Raw genomic sequence first — 5,986 nt, 5'->3', positions numbered from 1 at the left:
TTGGCTTCATTTTTTTTAAGCCTCTGATTTTGAGAATTTGTACCATAGAATGTCATCTACTTCATAGCTGCTTCCTGTCCTCTCATGTGAACATGAGAACTTGACCTTAGGAAAGTATTAACCTGTCTGTTCCCTCTTGCTAGTGTCTAATTGGCTCAGGCAAGTTTCTGTATGTGTAACTGCTTCTAAAGTTTTTCTCTGCTTGCCATATTTAACAGAGTTGCAAATGTCTTTCTTGCTATAAGCCTGCTCTTGTAGAGTTATTTCCTAGAGTACATCCTGGACTGTCACATTGGAAGAAATTGGAGCAAGACAAAAAAAGCAGGGGAAGATAGGGATGTAGCCAATCTCAGTTGTAAAGAATGTCTTGACAAACCAATAGAAGGGCTGTCATATTGTCACCTTCAATGTTTTTCTTAACTTTATTGTCCCTCTAGTTCCCCTTATTTGAGTTACCAACTTGTTTTAAAACTTGCTTACCATTTGATATTGCATGCTTCTGGTTCTTCATCTCATTGCTTCTCTGGCTTCTGTTCATACCATGTTGTTGAAGGCTTCTGGTGAAAGAAACTAGCAGCTGCCTTTTTTAAAGGATTTTTAGGCTAGATGCTGGTGGCTTATACCTATGATCCTAGCTACTCAGGAGGCTGAGATCTGAGGATTGTGGTTAAAAGCCAACCAGGGCAGAAAAGTCCACAAACTTATCTCCACTTAACCACTTAAAAAAAAAAAAAAAGCAGTGAAGGCATGGCTTAAGTGGTGGAACACTACCCTTGAGGGAAGAAAGAGAAAATCATGAACAATGTCCGGGCCCTGAGTTCAAGCCTCAGGATCAGCACAAAAATGGAGACTGGGGGAAAGGCTTAGTGGTATGTTTAGGCTTTTAGTATATAGTAAAAACACATAGTTTAAAATCCAACCCTGATTATCTTTTCTCAGTGTTTTTGCATTATCTTCTGGTGTTATTTGGTTTAAATTACATGTCACCTCTTGATTTGTCAACTTGTGGTACTATCTGCTGACAGATTCCTGCTATGGTAGATTAGGAGCTAGCTCTTTCATGATACATATGTATACTATACCATGGTTATCTCCCAGCTTTTTAAAAAATTAGTATTAGGAGTTTGTAAAATACTCATAATGAGCCATAGTGTACCCTGGTTGTGTTTGTTCTTCTATCCCCCTTTTCCCTTCATCTTGTTTTCCTCTTCCTTTGGCCTGTCACTAATGATCGCCCATATCTCTAATAATATAAAATCTCATTTCTGGAGCCTTTTATAATCTGTCCAGTTTCTAGAGCTGCTATAACTGATTTGCACAGACTGGGTGGCTTAACATAAGTGCTTTCTCACATTTCTAAAAACTAAGAAGACAAAAGTGTCAGCCATTGTTGGTTTCAGTTTCCTTTGAAGTTTCTCTTATACATGGCTGGCGTGTGTGTGTGTGTGTGTGTGCGCGCGCACGCGCGCGCATGTGTTACGTGTGCACATGCTTGGTGATACTAGCACATGGAAGTATTGAGTCCAGGGCCTTCCATTGCTAAACAAATACTGTACTGTGTACTGAGAACCTACATTCGCAGATTGTATGAGGGCTCACCTTTATAATATTTTAATTTCTTTACCTCTTTAAGAACTCTATGTTTTTATATTCGAGGGCAGTCACATTCTCAAATACTAGGTGTTAGAACGTAAAAACAAGAATTTTGAAGAATTACAACCCACCCTGTGAGCAATGTACATTGTCTGTCCTCTAGATCAGGTCATAGCTTTGGTTTTAGGATTTTCTTTCCCCTTCACCATGCTGATTTCTGAGCCCCTTGTGTATCTGGGATCCCATAGCTGCTGTTCTCATGGCTTACTTTCCGGTGTGGTAGAATATCCTTTCAGTACCTTTCAAGGGTGAATAGGGTATTTTTTTGGTTTGAATAGCTGAATTAGGTTTATTTTACTCTTTCTCACATTGATAGTTTGATTAGCTATAAAATTGCAGGTAGACAGTTTTAAAGACATCTATTCATTGTTCTGGATTTTGTTGCTGCTTTTGAAATTCAAGACTTCTGATTCCAGAGCTTTTATTTGTGACATGTAATTTTTCCCTTGAAGTTTTAGGATCTTCTTTATCTTGGTTGGATTTTTTTTTCACTTTTAAAATTTTATTCTTTTTTTTTTTTCCTCCTGTATTGTCAAAGTGTAGTGCAGAGGGGTTACAGTTTCATATGTAAGGCAGTGAGTAGTACATTTCTTACCCAACTTGTTAATAACCTCCTCCCTCATTTCCCCCCGCCTCCCCCTTCCTCCTTTCCCTCCCCCCCATGTGTTGTACAGTTCATTTAAACCATATGATTTTGTAAGTATTGTTGCATTGGTTTGTCTTTTTATCCTTTGTCTCTTGATTTTGGTATTCCCTTTCCCTTCCCTAGTTCTAATACATGTATATACAATATCCAGGGCACTAAAATCAGTTACAATGATACCAGGGGTAAAACCACGGGAAGGGAATACAAGAGCGGGAAAAAGGGTACTGTTTCAACATATTGAAAATAATTACAACAGTGATCATACCACTTGTTTCCATAATGTGGAGTTCATTTCACTTAGCAACATCTTATGTGATCACATGGGCATACCTATAGGACTATTGTGATTTTCTGCTAGGACTAACCTAAACTTGTACTAATTATTTCCTATGAGGGAAACCATAGCGTCTGTGTTTCTTTGGGTCTGGCTCACTTCATTTAGTATGATTTTTTCCAAGTCCTTCCATTTCCTTACGAATGGGGCAGTGTCATCCATTGTGTATATGTACCACATTTTCTTGATCCACTCGTCTACTGAGGAACATCTGGGTTGGTTCCATATTTTAGCAATGACAAATTGTGCTGCGATGAACATTGTTGTGCTGGTGGCTTTAGTGTATTCTTGCTTGTAATCTTTAGGATAGATGCCTAAAAGTGGGGCTGCTGGGTCTTAGGGGAGCTCTATGTTTAGCCTTCCAGAGTGGTTGAACAAGTTTACATTCCCACCAACAATGTAGTAAGGTTCTATCTTGGGTTTCTTGATAGATTTTTCTTTACTCCACCCCCAGTACATTTTTTTAAAATTTTGTTTGTTTTTTGATGGTGGTACTAGGACTTGAAGGCCTCATGCTTGAGTTTGGCTTTTTGGCTGGTGCTCTACTATTTGAGCCACACCTTCACTTCCTAGTTTTTAATATATAATTTAGTGAGCTCTTCCAGTGTGACAAGTTATAAGAAATTTTCCTTTTTTTTTTTTTTTTGGCCAGTCCTGGGGCTTGGACTCAGGGCCTGAGCACTATTCCCTGGCTTCTTTTTGCTCAAGGCTAGCACTCTGACACTTGAGCCACAGCGCCACTTCTGGCCGTTTTCTGTATATGTGGTGCTGGGGAATCGAACCCAGGGCTTCATGTATAGGAGGCCAGCACTTTAGCCACTAGGCCATATCCCCACCCCCTGAAGTTTTCCTTTTATACAATGTTCTTTCTGGGGAACTTCTAGCTAGATATTGGATTTTCTGAAATATAGGTCTAAAGTTTATATATTTTTTCCTCTTCCACTTTTTACTCTTAATTTTTTTCTGCTCTATATTTTTATTGTCAAGGTGATGTCCAAAGGGGTTACAATTACATATGTAAGGTAGTGAGTATATTTCTTGTCAAACTTGTTTCCCCCTCCCTAACTTTTCTCCCACCTTCCACCCCTCCAATCCCTACCCTCACCCCCCAGAGTTGTACAGTTAATTTCCAACATATTGTCTTGTAGCTCTCTGCTCTATTTTTCTGATGTGTGTCTTCTCACTCTCACCAGTGGAGGACTAGATATTGAACTTAGAGCCTTAGGCATGCACTATACCACCAAGGTAAGCCTCCAGCCCTCACCCCCACCCCTATATGTACATTTTAAATAGATGAGATCTCAAGTGACCCTACTGCCTCAGCCTCATGAGTAGTTATGACTACAGGTGCATACCACCATGCCCGGCCCCCTACTTTTAATTTCTAAGAGCTGTTATTTTTTAATGAATGTATTATATTTGTTGAATGTTACATCAACTTACTTTCTTCAAAAATTTTACTGCCATTTTTCATCTTCTATTTGTCGTCTCTCCAATGCCTTGGGTAATTTTAGCTTTAAAAATTCCTTTCCTGAGCTTACTGGATGACTCCACAGATTCCAGTGTGTAAGACACTTCCACGTGGCCCTGCCTGGTAATTTCTGTGTGAATAGGTGCCAGTGGATGAGAAATAATCTTTACTGTTGACTTATTCTCAGAGTTGGCAACATCTAAGGAGTTGGAATCTTCTACTAAATGGAAAAACAGCTGGCTCTCCTACAAAAGTTGGATTTTAATAATTTACTTCAAAAAAGTGAGGAAAGGTCAAAGTATCAATCATGAGTAGTTATTGCCTTTTAGTAGACTATTTGTTTACTAAGACTAAGGTCATAGATTATTGGGAAAAGGAGAAAACTGCTAAACAGCAAATTACCCTTTACCAGAAATCTACTCCTTGGATATTCATTTTTCGGTATGTGGGCTGTTTGTGTTTATAAATAATGAAGCAAGATTATAAATAATGAAACAAGAGTCAGTGTAGCAAGAGTTGGTGCTTCTAACACAGCTAACTTGATTGTGGTCCTTTATCTTTTCTCAAGTATGGAATAGTTTTACTGTTAAACTATAAAATAGGTGAAAATTTAAAAATGAAGAGTTACTTTTAAAAAAATCATTGTAGAAATACTGTATATATCTATATATACATATATATATATATATTCCTCCCTTTTTTTATTTGTTGGTAACTGCAAAGGAAGAGTGACTGAATCTTATCTTTGGACCTAAGATAAATAACACTTCTCAACATATGAAGAAATCATCATTGGAATTTAGCTAATTTCCCATATTGGGCAGGTTAAAGGGAAACCAAACAACTAAATTATGGTCTGGAAAACTTAAAAAGGGGTACGGGAGAGTAAATTATTTTTCCATAGATTTACACTTTAAAATGATAACCTGACTGTTAAGAGAAAGTACTTGCAAAGAGCAAGATGGATAAATACTTAGCCAGTGTATAGATGTTAGGGAATTACCTTTGCTCTAAGTCCGCACCAGAGTCACTCTCTGTGGGCAGAATTATAGTTAGGATTTCCCCACTTCCCCTCTTGGGTCATCTCCCATGTCTGCTACATCCGGTTGTCTGTCTGGGGGATTTCAAATCATTTTCTTACTTTGTGTATAAATTTTGTGACTTTCCCACATCTGAATCCTGAGTTAATTTTGATGTTGACTAAATTTAAGTTTTGGCCAAATGATGTGGTAGGAAGCTCTTAGCTTCTTTGATCAGTGAGTAGGGGGTACCTGCCTCTGCAGTGCTGTTGCCTGGAGGGCTCACTTCCCCCAAAAGTCTGATGATTTAGAAGCTAAGGAGAGTAGACTTATATCCAGCTACTTCTCCCAGGTTTCCAGTTATGATCATGAGAGATATTCCACAGTCTTTGGCTTCTAGAAGCAACTCCATTCTGAAGAACATTTTACCATCTATGAATACTTTGGTAATAATCTTTTATACACAGGAATTTTGTAGCATGACCTTGACTAAATTTATTGTGTTAAATTATTTAGAAATAATGTTTCTGAATGTTATTTTGTGAGACTTGTTTTAAAATAGTAATAAATTGTGTTATTTTATTTTTAAAAAATTCCTTTCCGGACATTTTAATAGGTTTGAGTAGAGGTTAGAGATATAGACCTGAGAGCAAATGTAATGAATATTTAAATTGCCAAATGAATTTCTTTGGGGGGGGGGGGCGGTAATCCTCAGTCTGGTAACCTTGGTTATTTTTAAGTATCATGTCCCAGCAGTGTAGGCCATTGAGAGAGTACAATTTTGACCTGTAATGTCATAAACATTTGACTATGGAGGGAGTCTCTGTATAGGATCCTGTATAGGATCTCTGTATAGGATCTGT

Source organism: Perognathus longimembris, chromosome 8, assembly GCF_023159225.1.
Source record: "Perognathus longimembris pacificus isolate PPM17 chromosome 8, ASM2315922v1, whole genome shotgun sequence".
NCBI classification, from domain to species: domain Eukaryota; kingdom Metazoa; phylum Chordata; class Mammalia; order Rodentia; family Heteromyidae; genus Perognathus; species Perognathus longimembris.
The sequence above is the reverse complement of the archived record's forward strand: the minus strand, read 5'-3'. Positions refer to the sequence as shown.